General features: G+C 56.4%; 1 protein-coding gene and 1 long non-coding RNA gene across 2 annotated transcripts in view; one reads left to right on the top strand and one right to left on the bottom strand.

Annotated features, from left to right (window-relative positions):
* Positions 1 to 1,289: 1,289 nt before the first annotated feature.
* On the bottom strand, positions 1,290 to 22,644 carry LOC122451893. The gene is made up of 3 exons (XR_006272533.1): positions 22,564 to 22,644; positions 22,257 to 22,352; positions 1,290 to 1,713 (listed from the first exon to the last, which is right to left on the bottom strand). It is a non-coding gene; the product is annotated as an uncharacterized LOC122451893 (long non-coding RNA).
* The window catches only part of CNTN2 (contactin 2), a 33,239-nt gene continuing 25,317 nt past the window's right edge, over positions 16,357 to 24,278 (top strand). The window contains exon 1 of the mRNA XM_043484950.1: positions 16,357 to 16,595. The gene's annotated coding sequence lies outside the window, so the exon portion shown is untranslated. The remainder of the gene's footprint in view (positions 16,596 to 24,278) is intronic.

Raw genomic sequence — 24,278 nt, 5'->3', positions numbered from 1 at the left:
CTCCTTGGTTTGACATGTTAGATCTTTCATGATCTGACCCTTACCTCTGCAGTCTTATTTATCACTTTTACTATTCATATATACCCTAAATGCTAGTCATTTCAGGCCATTTCTAGCGCCTTTGACATGCAATTTCTCAGACTTCTCAACTTTGGCAATTTAATTCCTCTCAAAAAGCACCTATTAATAACTTTTTCTGGATCAGTTAATGACATAAAATAAGTAGGATAGATTTCTAGTCCTCAGGAAACTCAGACTATCAAGGGAGATGACCAGGTAAGCAAAAGCAATGTGACAATGTCCAGGACAACGGGCTCAATAACTGTGGATTCAATAAATGAATTATCATCAAAAGTTAGCAGGCTTGAAATACTCTCCTCTCAACTTCACAGACACCTGTCCAACCAGATAGTTCATAATCTGATGCTCACAAGCAGGCCTTGAAACACCTAATTCCAGGTTCTTTCGTCTTTCCCAAATCTCTCTAACCACCTTTTTCCTTACAGATCATCTCAACTCCTGAAAGACAGGCTGTGGCCTCCGTGCTGGGTCACATGTCTTTAACAAGATGTGCAGGGGACACTGTCTCAGGAAGTCCTCCCTGATTCTGCTATGGCCACACAAGTACACATGCATGCACACACTCACACACAGTGCAGTCTGGTTAGATTCCCTCTCTATGCCCCCAGAATACCTATTTCAGGTCTCTCCCAGGGGCTTGGCATACAACACTTATTTTGTGCTTCTTCCACTGAATGATGAACAGCCTGAATTAATACCATTTTTTCACCTCTGTATCCGCAGGCCAGCCTGGCACACAGTAAGGACAGAATGAATATGGATGAATGAATGACATGGCTGTGCCTTCGAAGGAAAGAAGTAGCCAGGTGAATTCGAAAGTTGTGTGTCATCCTTTTGGATATTTGGATTTTGGACTTGGAAATATTTGGGGGGTCCACGGGCCCATTTTTAGAGCAGGAACCCCCACTCAAGAGCACAGAAGTAGAGTGATGAAGCAACTGTCTTACTCGAAGAACACTGACCTCAATTCAGCTGAGTCCAGACAAAGAGAGGCCGGCCTCCCTTCAGAGCCCCAGGGACCCCCAGAATATCTGTCATCCCTCATCCCCGTCTTCTGAAGGCTGTGCCTCCCAGCCCATTAGAAATGCTAATCCCCAGTGTGGAGCTGGATTAACTGACCCAGTGGGAGGGAGCGAGTCATCTTCCAATCTTTATTAAGAGTGAAGGCTATACCCCCTCTTGCCCAGCTGCCCCCGAAGGGATGGAATCTGGGAATTCGTTATGGTCCCCCTCATCAAGGCAGCCTCTACTGCTCAACACTGCATTAGGCGGGGGCGGGTGGGGGAGGGCCTATTTCAGCCTCCCCCTCCCCACTTAATGCATCAGAGCGCATTTGTTTGATGTGGTTCCCGCTGCAGCGCGGACCAGGCAGTGGGCCTTGGAGTAATTTGGAGCCACAGCTGCGGCCCAGCCACCCCAGGTCCCAGCCCTTCCCCCACCCCCCACCCGCCCCCCAGAGCTTGCCGCTGATGAGCCTCAGACCCTCAGCAGAGAAGCACAGCTTTGTGTAGACAGGGATGGGTCTGGTGGGGTCCTGGCCAGGGTTCTGTAGGAACTCAACCTCAACAGGAACTCAGCTTCAGGAGAACTAGGGAAGGGCGAGCTGTGGCTGGCAGGCAAGAGTAGATCACTCTGAAACAAACAAACAAAAAAATAAAATTACTGATGATATATTTAAAATCACAATTGCCCTCTAACAGGCCTGAATCCTACTAGTGGAGGGTCTGGGACTGATCTGGGTGGAGCTTTCCCAGAGAGCAGTGAAGGAAGCCTGCCCGACAGAGGGGGCAGGTCTGAGGACCCTGGAGCAACTGAGGGCAAGAGACAGCTGCGGCCCGATGACATCAGAGGGGAGACGAGAGGGATGGTCTCAGAGTGTGGCCCCGGGCCAGCAGTGGTCTCAGAGTGTGGCCCCCGGGCCAGCAGTGGTCTCAGAGTGTGGCCCCGGGCCAGCAGTGGTCTCAGAGTGTGGCCCCGGGCCAGCAGTGGTCTCAGAGTGTGGCCCCGGGCCAGCAGTGGTCTCAGAGTGTGGTCCTTAGACCTGCCACAGTAGGATCACCTGGGAGCTTATCAAAAATGCAGATTTCTTGTCCCACTCCCATCTACTGTCTCAGAAACTCTGGAATCTGTGTTTTAACAAACCCTTGAGGCAGACTGATGTTTGAGGATGCCTAGATTAGAGGATCCACAAGGAAAAGCCTGGGAACTCTGGGATGTGGCCCTACCCACTGCCCCCAAACTGTCAGTCAAGTCTACCCAATTGATGGATTAGCTTTGTGTGAGTCAATGTTTTATAAAAACTAGCAAAGTTGGTGAATGCTACATCCAAACTGATGCCAAAGGAAGCAGAGACCACAGGAGAATGTAGAGGTCAGAGCACAAGGCCTCAGGAATTAGCAAGAATTGTGGGAGACTTTGACTTCCACAGACCATGGAATTGGCAGGCAACTAAGCCGTTTATATATAGATGTCAGAGAGGCGAGAGGCACCAGCTGGCATTTGGGTCACAGTGCATCTACATTAAGTGATTCAGGAGAAGAGTAACTAATAATGTTGATGCTGGCCGACTGTGAGGCAGAGGCTGTGTGCTTCACGTAAATGGTCTCTTAACCTCACACCCGCCCTCTGAGGAGGTAGCTTTATATCCTGTTATGCATGAGGAAACTGAAGCTCCACGCGGCTGCCTCTCTGGCCCAAGGTGGGTGACGAAGCCAGAACCAGCCGTCAGGGCTTTCTAACTCTGAATCCTCAGCTCTCCCGGCTACACTTGCGTGTGAACGGGCATCTCTGAGAAGAGTTAGCCCTGGCATCTTGCTTCCAAGGCTTCATGCCAGAGCGGCCCCTGCTCGCTCTCCATGGGATCCGGCAGCGGTTGGTCCCTTTCTGCTCTGCTCTGCTGTGGTAGCACATGCGGGCTCCTGAACCCACTCCAAGAAAGTCCAGAGAACCCAGGGAAGGCCCACGGGTGACTGCAGTCCTTGGCCACATGACGAGGGGCAGCGAAGCCCTAGGCACACATCCTTCCACGACTCAGCCTCGAGTACCAAGAGAGAGCCAGGGCTCGGTGGACAGTCAGTAAGATCCCAGCTGTGTGACCTTGCTTTGCCTCAGTTTCTTCATCTATAGAGCAGGGGTTATCATTGCAGCTACCTCTTAGGTTGCTGTAAGAATCAAATTTGGCTTCCCTGGTGGCTCAGCAGTAAAGAATCTGCCTGCCAATGCAGGAGACGCAGGTTTGAGTCCCTGGGTTGGGAAGATCCCCCGGAGAAGGAAATGGCAACCCACTCCAGTATTCTTGCCTCAAGAATCTCATGGACAGAGGAGCCTGGAGGGCTACAGTTCATGGGGTCGCAAAGAGCTAGCCATGACTTAGCGACTAAATAACATTAAGGGTCAAATTAGTTAAAATATGAAAAATGCCTGATGCATAGTAAGTGTTATATAATACTTTGTTAAATTTAAATAAATGAATGAATCCCCTTACACTTACGCCTTCTTCTGCTTTCTAGGATGTTCCCCCTAGCCTGACTCCTTCCTTCAAAAGTCCTTCCCATCCTCCCAGAGAGGCTGAAGTCCCTCCTTTCATCGGTACCTTGGCCCACAATTCCGTCTCTCTCCAAAAAGCTTCTCCTGACCTCCCCGCTCCCTCTGCCCCTGTCCTTCAGCACAAGTGCCCAGCTTGCCTCCTCCACACCTGGCCAGGCTGCAGGCCTCTGGTGGGCAGGAGCAGCGGCCCGTGACTCTGTAACTCTGTGGCCCCTCATGTGCCACGGGTGGTCCACTGATCTCTAGGACCCAGTGGTCCCCGCAGGCTAAGCAGGCCCGTTTGTCTTCAAGCTATCTGCATGACTGTATTTACTGCCCAGCCAGGGGTTTAGTCTGTGCGGTGCTGTGTGGTGGAGGTGGGAGGAGGTGGGAGTGGGCAGTATTTGTCTTCCTAAAAGCAAGTTTACCAGGTTCCAAGTGGTTGGAAGTAAGGGCTGGTGATGGATATTGAGAGCTAGGGGCTCATTTTACAGCTCCATTAATTAAGTTTCCCTAAGTCCCCTAAGTGCTTTTGTCTCCCTTGAAAGCCAAGGAACCCACTCTCATTTATGGGAAAGAACTGTCCATCTTGAACCTCCCTCCCTCCTGCCCCTGCTCTGTCCAGCCTAGCTGTTAGGACACAGCACAACCCCCTCCCCACCAGACAACCCGCAGAAGAGGAATAGACTAGACATCCGGAAGGCCTCGGTCTGTCCCAAGAGAGAATGGCCCCAGGGCAGAGCTCGGCCGGGTTCCCCTCCGTGAGTTCTCGTCCAGGTTGGCGTTGGGTATGGTTACCTCCTTGGGGCCATTTCCCCTGAGACTGAGGAGCCAACGCCCAAGCTCGGTGGGAGGAACCACCCGTCTAGGCCACAGGGATGGGACTCAGGGCTCCTTCTGGCTCCACGCAGACACACCTCTCCCCGAGGAAGGGCAGTTTGTCAGAGACCATCACTGAGGCCGTCAGCTCTGAAGTCCAGAGAAGCTAAAATCCGCTATCTTTCTCCCTCCCAAAGCCGAGCAACAACCTCCGCAAGAAACAAAAACGGGAAAGTCCTTCCTCCCGAGCCACATGCGCCTCCTTCCCGAGTTTTCCACAGGACAATGCCCTGGGCTGACTGCTGCGGTCAAGGCCACAGGCCAACTGCTGGGATGGAACGTGGGTCGGGTTGGGTGTGCACAAGGGCCGTGAGCGCAGTCTTCAGTCGGCAGGGGCTCCCGGACAGACCCACCCCTCCCAAAACTGTGCGTGTGGCTCAGACCTGAGGTAGGAGACGGATGGGCCCCTCGGCTGGACGGCAGGTTTTTGTCAAGCGGAGTAAAATTCAAATGTCGTTCTCACTCAGATATTCCAAGGACAAAGCTAGTGGTAGAAGCTAAGCTCTGCAGAAGCAGAGAGATAAGATGGCCTCTCTTGAGGTCAAGGGAGACTCGCCTCTCTGCACACAGGCAGGAAGGTTTCTTGGAGGTTGAAAGGGGAGGGGGCCCCGCCGCATAATAAGTGTGGACACGCCGCCATAAGCCTCCTCTTAGCAGAAAGTTGTGCGTACATCTTGGGGAGGGTCCAAGGACCTGTCAGCTATGAAAGAAGAAACAAAGTAACTGGCCAAATGTAACAAAGACCCCGAAGGCCTGTCCTATGTCCGCGATTTAAATCACTTTACTGTGCTCCAACTCCTCTCCCAGTGTGTATTTCTGCGCTGCTTCTGACAAAAATAAATGTTCCTCTGTGTGCTCCCATATACACTGGGCTGCGTCTCTAATAATAAACTTTGTGCGTGTTTTGCAGTTTTTGACTGCTTGAAGCGTTTTTGTTTTTAAACAGGGTAAGAATGAGGAAATTTTGCTTCTAGCCTCTAGCCCCTGGTAGAAGGGCAGCAAGGTTCAATCGCTGGACGGGCAGTAAGATCCTGTCCCTCAGGAAGCAGCCCTACAGAAAAGGTGAAGGCCAGTGTGAGTCCTGGTCCATCCCCTCATTTCATGGAACCTCCCAGCAAGCACTAAGTCCCCGGCCCCCAGCGAACGCCCCACCCTGGCCTTCCCTTTCAGCCAAGGCCTCCTTGGCAAAAGCAGGCTCACATTTCTCAAAATGCTCAACTGGACCGCATCCGAAAGGGCTGAGGGGTTTTATAGAAGAAACAAAATATGTACAAACCTGTGACTAGATTCTTTCTAAAGATGGGTAGAAATAGTTTGGGATTTTCAGCCGTCTCTCTGTCTCCCACCAAAGCATGTAGCTGGGAGCTGCGCTGGGTTTGGGAAAAGTGGGTGCATGATAGTTCTCAGGAATCTCTGAGGATGGTGTCAGTGTGACTTGCTCCCAGAAGCACAGCCTCTGCGCCCTCTTCCTGCCCAGCACCCACCCTTTCCATCTCTGACACCCGGCCCTCTGCAGAGCTGTCAGGCACGCGCGGGTCCATCCGTGGCTTTAGTGGAGCCGTGGGTTTTCATCCTATTAGTGAGCCTGGGAGTAATTACAACTTCATTAGCCAAATAGGTTCTTGGTTCAGAGACTCCCCCGCCCCCAAAACAAAACAGACACCCGCCTGGCTCCATCTGCAGTCTGTCCCCCGGGGCACCAGCTAACAATGCAGCAGGCTCCAGGGGAGCAGGGATGGGGAAAAGCCAGCGGCCGGTGGGGAGGAGGCCGGCAGCCCCTCCTCAGGGGCGCATCTGTCGCAGGCGGACCCCCTGGAGAGAGTGGTGACAAGGGGACGGATGACCCTGCAGCAAATGAGGAGCGTGACCCCGCGCCTCTCTGCTGCCCTCTGGTCGCGAGTGGCCCTCACGATGGCCGGCTCACTTTCCGAGGGGGACGGGACAACTGCCTCCTCTGCGGGCTCCCTGGCCCATGACTCCAGAGTGTCACAGTCCCTGGCTCCAACACCCCCGTCTCCCATCTATAATTCAGCTGCTGCAGCTCCAGGAGCCAGAAAGCAGAGGGTCTGCCAGGAAGGACAGAGCGATGCCCCAGGACCCCCCAGATGGGAGCTTTAGCAAGGCCGAGCTTCCAGGGCAGGCAGGCAGGTCCCTGACCCCAGGGAGACTGCACCGCTCCCCTGCCGGTTGTCTGCCCTCCTTGCTTGGGAAAGCTCCCTTTGGGTGGATGAACCTAGAGAATGCCATACTAAGTGACTCAGACAGAGAAAGACAAATATGATGTATGATATCACCTATAGGCAGAACCTAAAAAATAATACAACTGAATCTATTTATAAAACAGAAACTGACTCACAGATGCAGAAACAAACTTATGGGTGAAGGGTAGGAAGGGATAAAATGAGGATTAACAGGTACACACCGCCATATATATAACATATAAACCACAAGGATTTACTATGCAGCACAGGGAATAATATTCACTATCTCATAATAACCCATAATGGAAGATACTCTGGAATACATACGTGTGTGTATGTGTGTGTGTGTACACTTGAAACAAGCATAATATTTTAAATCAGCTATACAGCACCCCTGAAACTAACAGTGTTGCCAGTCAGCTATACCCCAACTTAAAAAAGAAAGAAAAGAGAGCGTTTTCTTGGGTCTAAATTGGCTCCACATCGCAATTAAAACCGTCCCCTCTCGGGACACTGCTAATCGTCCTCTCGTCTCCTGTTCTAACAGGTCTAGGAGCACGGCGTCTGAGCCGCCTGCCTCTGAGCAGCACCCAGCCGGCCGGCTCTGGTCTGAGCCTTCCTCGATTACCCCGAGCCACACGGCGCTCACACCGGCTCCCTCTCCCCAGTGAGAGTCCAGCAGGGGACCGCACCAGCTGCCGGCCCTCCTGCCACCCAGCTCTCCGCCAGGAGGAAATGCAGGCTCCCTGCAGACCCTCAGACCCATGCCTCTTTGTCCGTGAAGCTTCCAGAGAGAGCTGGCTGCTGCTTCTGGGGGCTCTGCAAGTAACAGCTGGTAAATCCGCATTCCTGCTGAGGGCCCCTCTGTGCGGATCCTCGGGCGGCAGGACACCGTCTGCTGAGGCTGGACCCGGGAGCAGGAGTAGAGATGAGATGAGATGACCTCCAAACAACCCTGCCACTTGCCAGGCTCCAAGCTGCGTGCAGACTGGCCCGACTCTGACCCGACCCTGCTCTGCCCCCAGACCCGACCCGCAAGCGGCCCAGAAGCCAGGCAGGAGAACCCCTGCTCGCTGCTCTTCCAGGAAAGGGAGTCCCCAGAGTCCAGCCCAGCTGTCCACGCTGCGCCCCTGCTTGTGTTCCCTGAAAGCAACCGTCCTTTTGTTAATTCTGCAATTTCCCAAAGTGCCAGGAGCATCTCATCTGACAGTCACAGCATCTGTTCTCCTCACTTTCCAGAAGGTTGGGTGGGAGCCGTGCCAGCCCCTTCCCTGAGGCTCCCCCTGCCTCAAGCGCCTTCTGCCAGTTTGGGCACCCTGATCACCTGGGCCCCTGTGAGCACCTCCAATTCCCCCATCCCTGGCCCTGGCACCCCTCCCTATGACCTCAGCTGGCAGCCTTGGTAACCATCTCCCCTTCTGGAACCAAGCTCACCTGCCCAAGCTCACCTGCCCAAGCAGGTAGGCACCTGTCCTGTTCATTCAGGGGATACGGGAGAGAGGTTAGTCTTCCACTGGAGGCCTGCCCAGGGCCACTAGCTCCTGGCCCCCAGGAGCTCAGGGGGCCAAGAAAAGAACTAGCCTGTCTGCCCCTTTCCCCACACACACAATCCTAGAGCTGCTCAGTTCCAGGGCAGTGGACGCTCTGACTGGCTCCTCAGCCCAGAAGACCAACCAAGAAACTGGCTGGCCCTGTCCTGACCTTCCGCACAGGGATTCTCAATGACGCTTGGGGCTGGGGTAATTCTTAGCTGTGGGGCTGCCCTATGCTTTAGAGGCTATTGACCTCTACTCCCTAGATGCCTGATACACATTCCATACCCCCCACAAGCCCAGTTGTGATAAAATGTCTGCAAACTTCACCAAATATCCCCTGGTCGAGAAGCACTGAGCTAAGGCAGGAAGAAAACTGACACCTGAGCGTCAGTGCCTGACACCCCTCAAGCTGCAGACTCCCAGTCTCCAGGCGAAAAAGGGATGGCTCAGACAAAGCACTGGCAAACATTTTCTGTGCAGGGCCAGAGAGTGAATGTTTTCAGCTTTGCAGACCATACAGACTCTCTGGCAACTCCTCCAATGCTATCAGGAAAGTGGCCGGAAATGCACAAATGAATAAATGTGGCTGTGTTCCAAGAAATATTTATTTATGAACATTGAAATTTGCATTTCATATTCTTCTTGTGTCTCCCAAAACATCTTTCCTTTTCTCAACTATTTGAAAATTTGAAACACACTCTTAGCACTAGGGCCTAAGGCTCTCAAAGGGATCATGATATCAGGACCCCTGGGATGGGGAGGGAGGTAGCCAATCGTGGTCCAGCATGGTCTCCTCTGCCGCATCCTGAACCCCGGAGAAGAATGGGTGACACGCTCATCAAGCCATTGAACACATGCATTTTGAGCAGCGATACTGTGCTGATGGCGCAAAGATGTAAGACACGGGGTGAGACAGCCCGTCCCCACGCGGACGAGTGAGGAGCATGCCCGTGTGTCAAGGGCACGAGGAGGGCCTCCTAGTGCCCGAGAAGGGCAGGGCACATGAGGCTTCCTGGAGGCATGACCTCCAGGCCAATTCTCGAGAGCAAGGAGGACTTAGTCAGGTATACCTAAGAGAGAAAGACAGCCATTTCGAACAAAGATCACCACTAAAATTAGAGTCCAGCCCCTCCCAGAAAGGGCAGACAGGTCAGGATGCTTGGAGTGAGCAGGGATACTCCAGACAAGGGTTGAGCTAAAGGGGACGGGGCAGGTGACACCAGACCATGAGTCACAGCAAGGAGCCTGGCATCAACCTGCAGACAGGAGAAGTTGAAGAATTTTTAGCAGGAAAGTGGAATGATCTGATTTGCATTTTAGGCGGATCCCTCTGACTGCAGTCTGGAGGGTGAATGGGAGCGGGCGAGACTGGACACAGAAAGCCTGGGGAGGACAGATAGTAAGAGCTCAGGTGAAAACAGGTGAGCATCAGGGCTGAGACTGTGGGAGGGGGACCGGGGGCTGGCATGCATAGGAGAGGCCCCTGGGAGGCAGAAATAGCAGGACTGAGTGGTTGGCAGGACACACGAGGGAGGGGGAAGGGGGAAGGGTCACAGAGGGCGTAAAGGTCTGGGGTGCCATTCATGAGGCAGGGAACCCAAGAGGAGAAGCCTGTGGACAGGGAAAAGGGGGGTGTATCAACCGGGGTCCTCCCAAGAAAGAAAACAAGTAAGATGTGTGTGTGCGAATACACACAAAATAAATATGCTTTATTTCAAGGAATTGATTTACATAACTGTGAGGGCTATAGAGTCTGTTTTCTGATTACAAGCTGGCAGGTTGGAAACTCAGGTAAGAGCTGAGGCTTCAGTCTGAGGGCAGAATGTCTTCCTCTGGAAAACATCAGCTGTGCTTTTCAGGCCCTTCAGCTGATTGGATGAGGCCCTCCCACATTATGGAAGGTAACCTCCTTACTTGAAGTCAACTGAGGGTAGATGTGAACCACAGCTACAAAATCACTTCTCAACACCTCGAAAAGTGTTTGATTAGACAGCTGGGTACTGTAGTCCAGCCAAGTTGACACACGAAACTGCCCCATGATGGGGGCAGATACAAGGGTGGTCCCATGTAGAGGTAGGAGAGCCCCATGGGCATCCGATGAAGACTCCTGGCTGGCCAGTGCAGGTCTGAGCCCCATGCCCAGAATCCTTCCCAGTCCCCATCACGTCTCCTCTGCCGGTGGCTGAGTACACCGCCTCCCTCTCTCCAGGTCTGCATCTGCCCCGCGCATTCCACCTTCCCTGCCGCCCCTGAGTGGGCTTTCCAAAGCACACATCTCAGCCTGTCTCTTGCCAGCTTAGACCCCTCTGATGGTCCCCACTGCCCTCAGATAAAGCTCCTACTGGGCTCATAAGGTTCCTTGAGGATTGACCACAGCCTTCCCCTCCAACCTCATCCCTTCCTTGAATCCTCAACCCTAGACCAACTCCTTTCCCAAACATACCATGTTCTGCCACGCTGCTGCTTTGCACAAACTGTTGCTCCTTCCTGGATCCACATCCTCCTCGCCCCTCCAAGCCCACGCCAAACACACCTGGCCTACCTGGCGAGCTCAGCGTATACCTCCAAGACTCAATTAAAAGGTCTTCTCTGTTCCTGAGCCTCACTAGGCCAAGGCAGGTACCCCTCCATGATTTTGTGCAAGCCTGGGTTACAGCACTCTGGGTTACACAACTCACTGGGTTGTGTTCTGATCACTTTTCATGTCATCCCACCATTCCACTGTGAGCTCTGTAAGAGGGCATCCCCTGCCTTATTCTTCTCAGTGTCCCCCAGCCCCCAGCAGAGCGCTTGGTACAAGAGGTACTCGATATTTGCTTGTTAAACGGATGAATGGATGAAAGGATGGATGTGGTTGGGTGGGCTAGTACAACAATTTTCTCACAATGTCAGGGTGGGCCCTTCTTCTGTTCCAGGTACTGTGCTAGGAACTTTGAATCCTGAATTAGTCCAGGCTATAGTTTGCAGGCAGCAGAAGCAGACTTTGACTGTCGTAAGCAAAAAGGACATTCACTAGGAGATAATCAGATAGATCACAGAATCAGAGGAGGCTCGAGAAACCAACTCAGAAATGGGCAGAAACTGAGGGGGGAGAGGCCGCAGAGGTGGCAAGGGCACATCTCAGGACAGCCTGCTCAGGACACTGTCATGGGCATCACTTACGCTGGACGCCCCCGCAAGGGGCCAGAGCCTCGAGCGTCCCGCTGCCTCCTCTGCTGCGGGCCACATGGGTGCCTCCCTCCTCCGACCCACACAGCCCTCTGAGGCAGATCATCTCACCTCTATTTTACAGAAGAGGAAATTGAGGCTCAGAGAAGCCTAAGGTCACCAGACAATCAATACAGTGAGTGGGACTGGAATCAATAGCTGTCAGACGCCAAAGCCCGTAGCCTTCCACGCTGTTCCGCACTGTCTCCTTCAAGGGGTACCACCCACCATCCTTATATAAGTGTAGCTCCCTGCATAGTGTTTCATTGCAGCCCCGAAATTCTAATGCGCTAGCTTTTTTGTGCCTGCATCTTTGGGGTATGTTTTTGGCCCTGACAGATTGTAGGAGGGAATATAAAGACAGCAAAGTCAGCACAAGAAGACCGAGCAGAGAGAGGGTCTGCACCCCAACATGGGTGGATTGAAGCTGCTTCCGGGAGATGACATCCTTGGGGATGCCAGACAGCAGGGCCTGTCCTGAGGCTCAGGGAGGCCTGCAGAATCTGGCCAAGGACCCGTGTCTTCACCCACCCTTCCGGCTCCCGCATGCCCAGGCTGTGTGTTAGCCACACAGGGTGGGCTTCCTAAAGAACACTCAGAGGCCGCTGCCCAGCAACCCTGCCACATCCAGGGCCGTGCTTTGAGGAGGAGGCCATCCTTGGTGGGGGAGTCTTCTGGCAAAGTCAAAACATGACCCTGGATGTCCTGGAGAGGCCGAGGGCAGAGCCCCAGACGGGGAACCCCAGTGCCGAATCCCAGCCCAGCTCCACCTCCACCATTCCGTGACCTTGGGCCAGCCTTTCTGGGTTTCGGTTTCCCTATGGCTCTGTCCTTTGTTGGCTGCCCCTGCCCTCCCACCCTCCACCTCCCATACTGGCCAAATTGTGCATTAAGAAAGATCTCAGGGTTCTTTGAGCTCTTTGGAGAGACCGCATAAATGCAAGGCATTATTAGCATCATTACTATTAAATATTAATAATGACATTAGCATTGTCCATTATAAGCCTGAAAAGAAGCTCCCAGAGCCCTGGGTTGAAATGGCTAAGAGAATAATTAGGCCCCTCCAGGCGGCAGGCCTTTTCAGGCCCTCACGCAAAATTAGGAAGGCAAATGTGGGTGGGGTACTGAGATTTCCCTTCCAGCCCCCTGCTCAGTTGAACTTGGCTCCTCCCGGACCCACACAAATCATGCTTTCCTGTCCCCAACAACCCCATGCCAGAAACACGTTCCCCACCTCTACACTGCTTATTCCAGTTCAGGAGGCACCCCCACTCCATCCCCCAAAACCTTTGCCCACCTCCTAGCTCCCGCTCTCCCCCATCTGAACTGTCAGAGCAGTCATTCTCCCCCGTTTATTCACCAGTCAACAGATAGTTAATTGAGTCTCTACTAGGCATCAATCACTAGGTTAAGCTGGGGGTGGGGGGCGCGGGAAACATGGGCATGAATGAGAAAAATCTCTGCCTTCAGAGACCGCATGGTCGAGGGAAACATCACCAGTGTTTTGCATGGCACTTCATACAAACAGTGCCTTTAAAAGTCACATTTTAATCTACTTGCCCTTACACTATTCTAAGTTAGGAATAAGATTATTTGCATTTTGGTGATGAGAACCTGGATTCTCAGAGAAATTAAGTGTCCGTCAGTGACCTGCCATTGTCCTCCAGCTGGGTCATCCAGAGCAGAGACAGTCCAGCTCTCCTGAAGGTGAATCCACGGTCACCCAACCCTTGAAGCTGAGAAGGGCTCAGCCTCATAGGTGCACACACTCATTACAGATGGGGAAGCTGAATCCCAAAAGGGCCCAAAGGGAAGTAGTGATGTTTATTGAGTACCTACCATGTGCTTAATTCAGCATTCACACCAACGAAGCAAGGCTGTGTCTTCATCCCTGTTTTTCAGACGGAGAACCTGGGACTCTGAGATTAGTGACTTCCGGGCCACGCAGCCAGGAAGTAGCAGGACTATGTGTCAAGCTGGTGTGGTTTCAGAGCTTTGCTCAACCCGCCTGTCACTCTTCCTGGAAGCTGCGGATGGACCATCCTGCTCTCACTGCCAGATTGCTTCCAGAAAGGTTACAGGCACACTGAAGACAGACCATATCCTGTGGCTCTTGAACCCCCCACTGTTCTAGGTAGAGCCCCGGCTCCATAAACACATGAACACTCCTGGGAGTGCTGGAAGACTTCTGAAGCCTGAGACCAGAGGTGAAGAGCCTGGTTGCAGGAGGGGCTGGGAAAGGCCATGTGAGGCTCGGGACTAACGCAGGAGGAGAGCCACTCCATCAGGGGCCTGCATTCTGGCAGAGAGCTCCTCCCCTCTGGTCCCCTAGGGCTGACCCGAAGCCCCTCCTTGACCACTGGAGATCCCCTGGTGGGCCTCTGGAGGGGGGAGCAGGTGGTCTGAGCAGGGCTGAGTGGCCCTCAAGATGTCTCCTGGGAGCCCCTACTCAGGGTCACCACATTGCCAGGCAAAGAGTGGCCCATTTGCTTAGCTGCCTGCTCGTCTTCAGCTGACCTCCTCTGCCCGTCTGGCAGTCTGCGGAAACCCAACTTGGAGGTGAGGTGTCCCGCTCTAGACAACAGGAAGACAAACTCATTAGCCACAGAAAGAAGAGGGGCCCCTTGTAATCAGCTGTGCTGCGGATTCTGGGATCTGACAGGCACTAAAAAAGAGTATGCTGCCCTGTCCCCTCCTCTGCCCACCCTGGAGGGGCCTGCGATGTGGGCTGGAGTCCGTGGGTCCTGGAGTCAGACCAGCATTCTCCACTTCTCTTGTTTACTTTGAGCAGGTTCTTCAATCTCTCTGAGCCTCATCTGTAGAGTGAGCATAATAATAATAACACATACCCCCTTGGGTGGACAATTCAGATAAAGCACTTAGTACAGTTCCTGGCTCATTGGAGACACTCAAGTTATTGTTAATAATTTATACAATAATTAATAATAATATTATAAAATTCTGTTGCCATTATCAATCTAATGGGCCCACAAGCAAAACTCAGCCTAGACCCCCAAAGGCTCAGCCCACTCTTTTGTCAGAAACAGAAGCACCTTAGAGGCAGTGAGGAGCCCCCAAGCCCCCTAAATCCATCTGAGATGGAACTTCGGGAGATATTGCCCCAAATCCAGTCCTGGGCTCAGTTAGCACTCTTGTTTGCACTTACTGTGGCCTCTGGGGCCCACGGGCAGGACAGGCAGCTTGCAGAGGGGTCTGAGAACATCTTGGAGCCCCCAGTCACCTGTGTCACTGGGATGGGAACCGTGGCCTCCCCAAGGACCCAGCCCCCACCACAAGGGCAGCAGCTGTCCTGAAACAGTCATAGAGACGGCAGTGTCAATCTAGAGCAATCCTCCCTGCAGGTGTTTCCAGCCCGCAGGCCCGAGTCAGCCGGCCTGGTCCGCCTCTCCCAGGGCGGCAGCTGAGCCAGCCCCTCTTGGCAGCTGTTTCTGCTTGGAGAGAACTCGGGGCGCTTGGCTCGGAGCCTTGGTTGACTTGGGTGGGGTCAGAGGGCAGGGCTCCCCTCTTGAGGCCAAGTGCCAGCCTCAGGAAGACAGACAGACAAGGACAATGTGGGCAGAGGCAGAAGAAGGAAGGACATGCTGGAAGGGACTTGCTCAGCAGCAGTCCAGTTATCCAGGAGAGGTGGCTCACAGAGCCTCCATCAGGAACGAGGAACACTGTCCCCGAGCGGGGAAGCGCCATGCAGGGGAGAGCGACGGGACCGGCCAGGCATACAGACCCTCCCTCGGACCACACCTCCTCCTCCCTTTCCAGGCCGCTTCTCTGTCGACCCAGGCCCGTTCCCAGCCTCTGTGTCCCCCTCCACTCAAAAATACATGGAGCCACGCTCCAGGCTTGACAGGTGTGTCCCCTGAAAGCTCTGACGCTGGCCTGGCCCCGCCAGCTGCTTCAGCATCTGGACCGCTCACTGGTCTCGTCTGAACGAGCTGGACGGCAGGCGGACCGGGGTGGGGGCACTGTGGCAGCCTGCTGGGCCACGGCTGCCGCAGACGGCTGATCCCCCCTCCTCCAGGCCCCAGCCTCCCTGGGCACGCCTGCCACTCGACAGGAACAGAGGGGAGACGCATCACCCTCCGGGTGAGCACCTAGAGTCTCAGAGCTGGCAGGCACCCTGGCCATCTTTAGCCCCTTCAGCTGATCACTGAGGCTCAGGAAGACAGAGCACTCAGCCTAGAACACTCAGTCAAGCTGGGCGCAGGGCCCAGACTGCCTTGCAGAGACCCAGACTCTTAACCTAGTGGGCTTTTCATGACAACACACTGCGGGCTGGTTGAAAATGGGCTTGGATTCATACACAGTTATGTGAAAAGTGGCTCAAGGTCTACTATATAATTTTAAAATATTTTGCCAATGAATGATATATGGGGTGACCATTTGCATAAAATAATACTAATAACCCATGTAATTTTATACACGAAAATAATAAATCCAGAAGCATGTAATTTAAATTTGTTAAGGTCCGTTCACTATCTATTTGAAAATTTCCTCTAATGTTCGCTTATCTTGATCAAGAGCCCAAGTTACTTTTATAAACTGGGGAAACAATAAAGACGATCGGAGGCAGCCCTCCACCCCAACCGCCCCGCACCTCATTTCTAATTTGCAGCCCTTCCTCTATGAGTCAATTCCACGGAGGCTGCCTCCATGGGTCTCTGGGGTTTGAGGACTAAGAGCCACTCTCGTGCTTTCTCACCGCACCCTCTCCAGCCCTTCAGCGCCGGGCTGGGCAGGGAGGGCGGGGGCAGAGGCCAGGCGGCGCAGGAGCTGAGCCGCCCGAGCCTCACGGAAGACGCGGCCCGGCCCTTAAACACGGGAAGCAAATGAGGTGAAGCAGGGCTGCTGGGGAAGGGAGGGGCCGGGGCGCGTCTCCAGGCTGAGACCCAGCCAGCCAGTGAGCGGCGCCGGCAAAGGGAGGAGCGCATCTCGGCGCAGAGATGCTGCAGTGAACCGGCGGCACACACGCGCGCACACACGCACACGCGCACACGCGCGCCCTCGCCCGCCGCTGCACCAGGACGGCAGCGAGCGCTGGGGCTGAGGGAGCGGAGCGGAGGAGGGCGGCCCGGGGCGGCAGCCCGGCTGGCTCGGCTCCCGGCGTGAGCGGAGACCCCCTTCCCCGGCCAACACCCTCCTTGCATCCCAGGTAGGTGCCAGCCGCTTTTGTCTCCTCCAGCCCAGGGGCTTCCCGGGGCACCGCTGTGGGCAGGGGCTGGGCACTCAGTTCCTTTGCGGGGAGCAGGGGACAGGGGCAGGGCCGGGACCCCAGCCGCGGGCAGGGGCCGGTCTGACTTCTCACCCCAGCCCCCCAGGGGCCGCTGGGACCCGAGACTCCCTCCGCCCTGTCCACGTAGGTGGCACCCCGCAGGGCCCTGGCAGGCCAAGCCTGGCGGGGAAGCTGAACCCCAGGAGTATGTCCAGGAGCTCAAGCCACAGGCTGGCAGCAGTGACTGCCCCCAGAGTGCCCCTGGCCCAGGGCTTGACCGTCGGTGAGGCCAGGCCCCGTACCCCAGCCTGCCACGTCCCTGGATGGGAGCGAACCTGACTGGCCAGACGTGCGGCCGCCCTGGCCTGCCTGTGCAGGGTGACCTCTTTATGAAGTCCTGCTTCTGTTAGACGGAAGGGGAGGATGCGGGAGGTGAGGGGATACTGGAGCGCAAGTTTAGGCAAAGGCCCGTCCAGGAGCCTGGACTTAGGGAGGAGAACCTAGGTCAGGTCACATCCCTTCCGCCCTGCCCCCCCTTCCCCGTCTCCTCGGGTCCCCCCATCCTCGCCGCTGGCAGTGAAGGAGTCGCGGAAGTTTGACTTTCCAGCGGGGGAGGGGATGAGGCCGGAAGGGGGAGGGGTGCCACGTCGGGGGTCTTGAAAGAGAAGGCAGTCCTACTGTCCCACCGTGGGGCTCCCCGGGCTAGAGGCGGGGGGCGCAGCCATCACCTCCTCTGGGGGGGTCCCCACATCTGGGGAGTGAGGAAGGGGGTGAGCGGAGACAGCGCCTGTGGAAGGAGAGCGTTCAGCCCCGCGCGGGGACAAAGCCACAGACCACTGGGGGCTGAGCCTGAGTCCTAGGGGAAAAGCTGTCAGTCACGGTTGTTTAGAGGTTTGGGAGTCTAGAGCTGTGAGCACCTATGACCCCTGCCCGGAGAACCTGGGTTTGCTTGCCCCCAGGCTTCCTGCTCCTAACTTCCCCCTGCTCCATGTCCAGCCTGCAGCGGGTCAGACTCCTCTCACCCTTGCCTTCCGGCCTGACCCCCAAAGCCCCAGCCTCCCTCCCCAGCCCAGCTGGCATCCTGTCCTTCTGCCCAAAGGGCGGCGGGAGGAGGAAGACCCTACATTAGCCAGGGCGTCACTGGTCTGATGGCATTCGGGGCGGCCGTCTGGGACTCCTCTCCCAGCCTCCCAGCCAGAGAGCCGTCCGCGTCCCTGCCTCCCAGGGGCCCTCAGAGAGACCCGATGGGACCGGGGGCAGTGAAAGGTGGGCCCCCTGTGGGAGCGGCCAGAGATGGGGCGGAGAGGTGCCCTGACCCTGGCCTTGGGAGCAGGGAGGTCCATGCCCCACCCCGGGTGCCCCACCACCTAACCCTCTCCAGCCAGGCTGCAGGTCCCCTCGAGGACAGCTTTCACCCGAGGTCAGAGCTCTCCCTCGTACCCCATGAGATCTACCAGGAGCCCCCAGCCATCAGGAGGGGGTGTGAGGTGAGGCAGACATGGAGGGGCCGCTGCGCCCATAGCAGCAAAGTCCCTGACGACCCCCTCTCCTTCTGGGGCCCCCGTGCGGTGGGGGATGCAGAAGCACAGTGCCCGAGCAGAGGGGCCCCACCCAGCGTCTACACCCCCAAGCTCTCTGCCGGTCAAATGCACTCCCCCCCCACCCCACCGTCCCCCACCCGGATTTCACTCCTTATGCAACTCCGTCCCAGCACCTTCTCTGCCAGCAGTTGTTTAAATAGACACGTGTGGGAAGGGCCTCCGAGGCAGCGCGCTCAGCAGGACGGTCTCTGACTGGCTGACCAGACTGGCTCCTCAGGGGCAGTACTAAGAGGGAGGTGCCCCCCAAGTGTCTTCTCTGACTTGAAGACCATCAGGGAAGCCGCGCCCTTTGAGAAGGCACAGTGCCCCACCTCCCCCAGAGATGTCCTCAGCCAAGTGTTTGTGAGAAAGCTTATATCAGAAGCCTGAGGTCAGAAGCCCAGGGTTGATTCACAGGAAAAGAAGAACTGGAGCAACCTGTATGCCAGTGAAGCGAGAGGGGCTGAAGCTAGCGTGCAGGAGTGACTTCCTCACCAGGAAGACGCACCTCGAGGACCTGGGGCAGCCTTCTTTCCCATGACTGTGTGATGGGGCAGGGACGTGGGGTCTGGGCCAAGCTGAGAGGCACTTCTCCCTGGAAGTAGAAGTTGGGCTGGATGACCCCGTAAATTTCTCCCAGCCTCAGGTCATCCTCCAATAAATGATACAGGCGGGAGTGACTCAGGAATCCATGAGCAGACAGCCGTCCTTTTCTCTCCCTCTTCCATGCTGGCCACCTCTCACCCTTCTGGACCTCCCTGGTCTCGACCAAACCCCCTGGGGGTCTGCTGACTTGGAATATTCATGGGAGTTTTTGTGGGTTCTGTGCCCTGATGGTAACCATCCTGGAGTGAAGAAGTCCTTCCATGGGTTTAATGAGCTCTCTTGCTATAAACCGAGCCCATGTTTCCTCGTTTACCCAAAGAAGGTGCAAACCACAGCTAAGGTGTTTACGGTCTCACCCAAAACCGAGCGCACTCCACCCCAGGACATGGGCCAACCCAAGGGCACCTCAGCTTCTTTATCTGATGACTCCCACCCCACACTCAGGGCACCCACCCCGATGAAACCAGCTGGTCCCCTCCAGCCTGCATCCTCTCCATGTCTGCCTGCCTCACAGACCAAAAGGCTTCTCCACCCTGGCTCTGGCGGAAGGGTGGTCCTCCTGCAGGGTAGCCCCACAGGTGCCGTTAACCTGGGCCCTAGAGTGGACGCTAGCCAGAGAGGAGGAGCAAGTTCAAACCCAGCCTGACCAGGTTTGGTTCTGAACCAGTCTGTCCAGAAACTGGGGGGAATCTCCTCTCAGCAGAGATGAGGGGACGTGCAAAATTGCTCCACTGATTTATTCCTGATTTGGATCTTCCAAACCAAGTTAGAACAACTGCTCCCACTCCTGATGTCACAGGAAGGGGCCCTCCTCCAAAGCCCTCTCCCCTTCTGCCCCCAGACCCCACGCTTGGCAGGCAGGCAGGCAGGAACCCTGGAGTCTGGGCGCTGCGTGCCCCACCTGCAGGGCCTCTCAGAAGCCTGCAGAGCTCTCCCCTCCCGTCCACTCCCCACTTTGCGGGGTCTCTTCAGTGGAGAGGGTGGGCACAGGAGGGAAAGACTGCAGACCGCAGATCAAGGGCCGACTCCCCCTGCCCAGGACCCAAAGCTTAGGCAGATCCCCGAGCCTGGGAGTCCCGGAGTCCCGGTCATGCCGGGGCAGGGCCTCAGGGCGCCAGCTGCAAACACAAAGAGCCTGCAGAGACCAGCAGGGCCCAGGAGGGAGGCAGCGCAGGGAGCAGGCTGGGGCGGGAGCGCGGCCAGGCTTGCCCTGTCCCCAAGCAGTCCCTGTCCTCAGGTTCCCACGGGGACTGAGAGGTTTCCCCTCCCACCCAACACACCCAGGGACCTGCTCCAGCTCAGGACAGCAGCCGCCCGCCACCAAGGCCTTGCAGGCACAGTCCTCTTCCCGCCGGCTCCTGCCCCGCGGGCACACGGCCCCGCGAGGCCACTGCGGACCCCATCCTCCGGGGCGTGGAGATGGTTTAGACCTTCCTGGAAGACAGTGGTCACGTCCCAGGACCCTTTCATAGGCAATTCCTTTCGTCGCCAGAGTCCCCCTCCCATCCTAGACCCCACAGGCAGGCGGTGGGGCGGCTGATGAGAAGTACCTGCTCGGGGGAGCCCACGGTGTGTCTGAGCCAGGCGCCCTCCTGCACGCACGGAATCTGGGTGTGGCCGTGTACCTTGTGGGGGCTTGCCCAGGCCCCCCACACCCGTGGGGTGACGGGGGAAGGCACCCGTCCAGGGCGATGGGGAGGGGGGAGTCTGTCAGCGTTCTCCATCCATGTGAGTGTGGCCCAAATGTTGTGACCGTGTGGCAGCCAGACTCACAGCCAGGCACGGTGTCTGTGGGCACACCTGTGTGTCCCTCAGTGTGCTGGTGCCTGCACTTGAGACCAGTGAGGGTGCTCAGTGACAAGCTCTGATGTTCCCCAAGCACTTACTATGGGCCAGGAATGGTGCCAACCTCACAGGAGTCCCGGGAGGTGGGTGGTACCCTTCTCATCCCCGCTTTGCAGATGGAGACTGACGCTCAGAGAAGTTCAGTAACAAATACAGTAACTGGGGTTATACCGGTTAGTTATCCTAAGGTTACACTGGCTAATAAGTGTCAGGCCTGTCAACATCAGACCCCCTGCTTTAAGCAGTGTGCCGGGTGCGGGGAACCCAGGGTGCTCCCGCAATCCCTGGTGGCCTATAATAAGTCACTGAGTCTGCCCTCAACTGGGCTCCTAACTCCTTTTCCTACCCGCCTCATCCCAAACCTGCTCAGATCTCCACTGTCAGGGTAAGGGAGACACGGGTTCCAGGGCCGGGAACTTAGCACGCCAGGGGAAGCCCTTGGGTGGAGGGCGTCTCTCATTTGCTGATTGGCCCTGAGCAGGGGTCCTCAGCCCAGCAGATCCTGGTGGGGTCCAGCTCCCAGCCTCCCACCCCCCAGTTGTCTTCCAGATCCTTGTCTCCTGGCCCAGCAACTCAGTCAGCTCCCCCTGAACCTGGAGCAGCCTCTAACTCCCATGCTCTTTCAGGACGGGTCCCAAATAGTGCCAGCTTGTGCCCGCCTGTGCCAGCCTGCGCCTCCCCCCCGCACTGGGGCAGCTGCCTGGGGCCAGCTCTGGGCCTGGCATAGCTCCACTCCAGGCTGTGCTCCATCCTGGGCATTCTAGAGCGTGTCATAGGGCTGGTGTGGGAGATGACTGGCCCCTGAGGCTCTCAAGCACATCCCCCGGCCGCATTCAGCTGGGCAAGGGTTCTGCCAGGTGGTGTTGTTCCTGCCCACCCCTCACGCTTAGCACAGTGCCTGGCACACAGTGTTAAATATACAGCGGGAAAAAAATAAATAAATAAATATACAGCAGGGACGGACGCAGGACAAGGCTGGATGCCAGTGCCTCGTATCGGGGGCAGTGAGGTCCCATCTCTGACCCAGGCTCCATGACGGGAGCAGGCGGAGGGGAGGGTGTGTGTGTGGGGGGGTGTTCACACAAGGCCTTGGCTCAGGGCACATCTGACTGAGCTGATCAGTCTCTAATGCTCCCAGAGGACAACCCTAGACGCGCCCGGTCCCAGCCCCTCCCCACCCATGTCTCCTCCGGGGCCGCAGGTCTCAGTCCCCAGGGATGCCCAGGGCCCTTGAACCTAGAGGTGACTGATGAAAGCCCGGATTAAATTGAAGGATGAGTAGAGGGATTGTGTTATTCATGGTGTGTTATAATTATTTATAGTAAGAGAGATAACCAGGGCTTCCCTGGTGGCTCAGTGGTAAAGAATCTACCTGCCAATGCAAGAGATGCAGGTTCAATCCCTGGGTCAGGAAGATCCCCTGGAGAAGGAAATGGCAACCCACTCCAGTATTCTTGCCTGGAAAGTCCCACGGACAGAAGAGTTTGGCGGGCTACAGTCCTTGGGGTCACAAAGAGTCAGATATGACTTAGCGACTGGAACAACAGCAAACAAGAGAGATAACAGATACCTGTGACCACGGTTGTGTGGAGGTGAATGATCCAGGGTGGAGGGCTCCTGATGGATCATGGAGAAGCAAGGCAGGGCTGGGTCCTCATACCCTGTGCTGGGCAGAGACGTAAGACACACTCACACACACTCACACACACACAGAGGCATACACACAAGGAACAGATATTCCCATACACAGATACACAGATACGTGCATATAAACAGAGACAGAAGACCAGACCACACACATACAGAGGGACGTACAGACGGAACACACAGATGCACACAGACATCACACACGTGCACACACACGCACATCCACCCACTCTCTCCAGCACTGCTGGTGGGCACAGCAGACCCCTGCCCGAGTCTGCAGACCAGCCTCCAGTCCCTGTCCGTCCGTCTCTGCACCGCTCGGACAGCTCAGGATAAGGGCACGTCTCCCTGAGCTTGCACCCTCCCCCTCATGAGCTCTCAGGACTGGCAGACAGACAAAGGGCAGGCAGCAAACGATGACTGAGCACCTTCTCTGGGCCAGACTCCGCACGGGGCATGCTGCCAAAGAGACGTTTGCAAACCGTTTGGAACCGTGGAACCCTTTGTGTAGAGGGCACCTGGGCGGGAAGTCCAGCAGATACAGCAGGTGTAAGGGGAGCTGCCCTGGCTGAAGTGGGAAGGGGTCTGCTGCCCCGGCCTCTCTCCATGGCCCCAGCCCACCGTCAGTCAAGGCAAGTCCAAACAGCCCGAGGACTGGCCCTGCGGGGCGCTCCACGCCTCACTGACCGCTCAGAGCCGCTCTGTGAAAGAAGTGTTATGGTCTCCACTCGGCAGAGGAGACCACTGAGGTCCCGCAGGGGAGGTGACTCGTCCAAGCTCACAACACTGTTAGGGGATGAAGCCAAGGTCTCCACCTCCTCCCGTGGTTCCAAAGCCTGAGGTGGTTCCCCCTGCCCAGCGGCTGCCTGTCACGAGGACAGAAACTGCATTTGTGACCCTCCAGGGTCCTGCTTCTAGATTCTTCCATGACTGAGCACCCTGCTGGCCCTATCGCAGCTCTCCCAGCGTGAGAGCCTGTGTGAGAGTGTGTGTGTGAGGGAGTGTGTGAGAGTAGGTGTGTGTCTGTCTGCCTTGGGGTAACCCTTACGCAGGACTGAAGCCTGCTCAGCCCAGCGTGAGTGTGAGCGTCTGACATGACAGCTGTCCTCAGGCAGTTGTTCTGCCCGAGGGCCCTGGGGGCGTGTCCGACCGGCTGCAAGGTGGAGGTCTGGAACTGAAAGTGACAAGGGTCGGGGGGCGCAAGCGGAGAGGCAGGTCTGGGCTGCCTGGCACTGGGAGGGGCACGATGCTGGAGTTGGTGCAGGGGAGGGGGTGCACCAGTTTAAACCCACCCCGCACAGAACACCCGGCTCCGCGGCCCACATCTTCCCTGCACCCTGTGGCCGCTTCTCCCCCCAACCTTCCCAGCTGTGGCTGCTGGGGAGGCAGGAAAAGGGTGGTAGTGGCCCATGCTGAGGCTGAAAGAGGTTTGGGAGCCCCTTCTGCGTGGGGAGTGGAGCCCACTGTGAGGCAGAGAGACCCTGAGCTTGCCTGGTCTGCAGGCCCTGCACGGGCCCCAGGCCTCCACCACCCACCCTCATCCAGGCCAGGCTTCCCAGGCCCTCGATCACCCTGCACTCGGGAGCACCGCCGTCTCAGAGCTGGAGGAGATACCAGAGCACCCACTTTCCACAGGAGGACGCTGAAGCGCAGAGCGCGTGGGTCTCAGAGCAAAGCCAGCAGCGGAGTCCCCAGCCAGGCCATCCCCCTCAACCACAGACCCTCTCCCTCTGCTCTTAGCTTCCTGCAAAGCAGGCGGCGGTGCCAAGAGGTGTGACCTGCAGCGCTGTGACCTCTCCCTGCAGCCTGGGGGCCCCGCGACCCAGGCTCACTCTGACCACCAGAAGGAGGCCCCTGAGACTCCACACTCCCCCAGACTGCGCGGGTTTGCCTGGAGATGGGGTTAGGTGGCCCCACTCCTGCTCCAGGATGAGGCCCCCACCTC

The sequence above is a fragment of the Cervus canadensis genome, chromosome 13 (assembly GCF_019320065.1).
Source record: "Cervus canadensis isolate Bull #8, Minnesota chromosome 13, ASM1932006v1, whole genome shotgun sequence".
Taxonomy (NCBI): Eukaryota; Metazoa; Chordata; class Mammalia; order Artiodactyla; family Cervidae; genus Cervus; species Cervus canadensis.
Note: the sequence above shows the minus strand (reverse complement) of the source record. Positions and strands in the feature narration are given on the sequence as shown.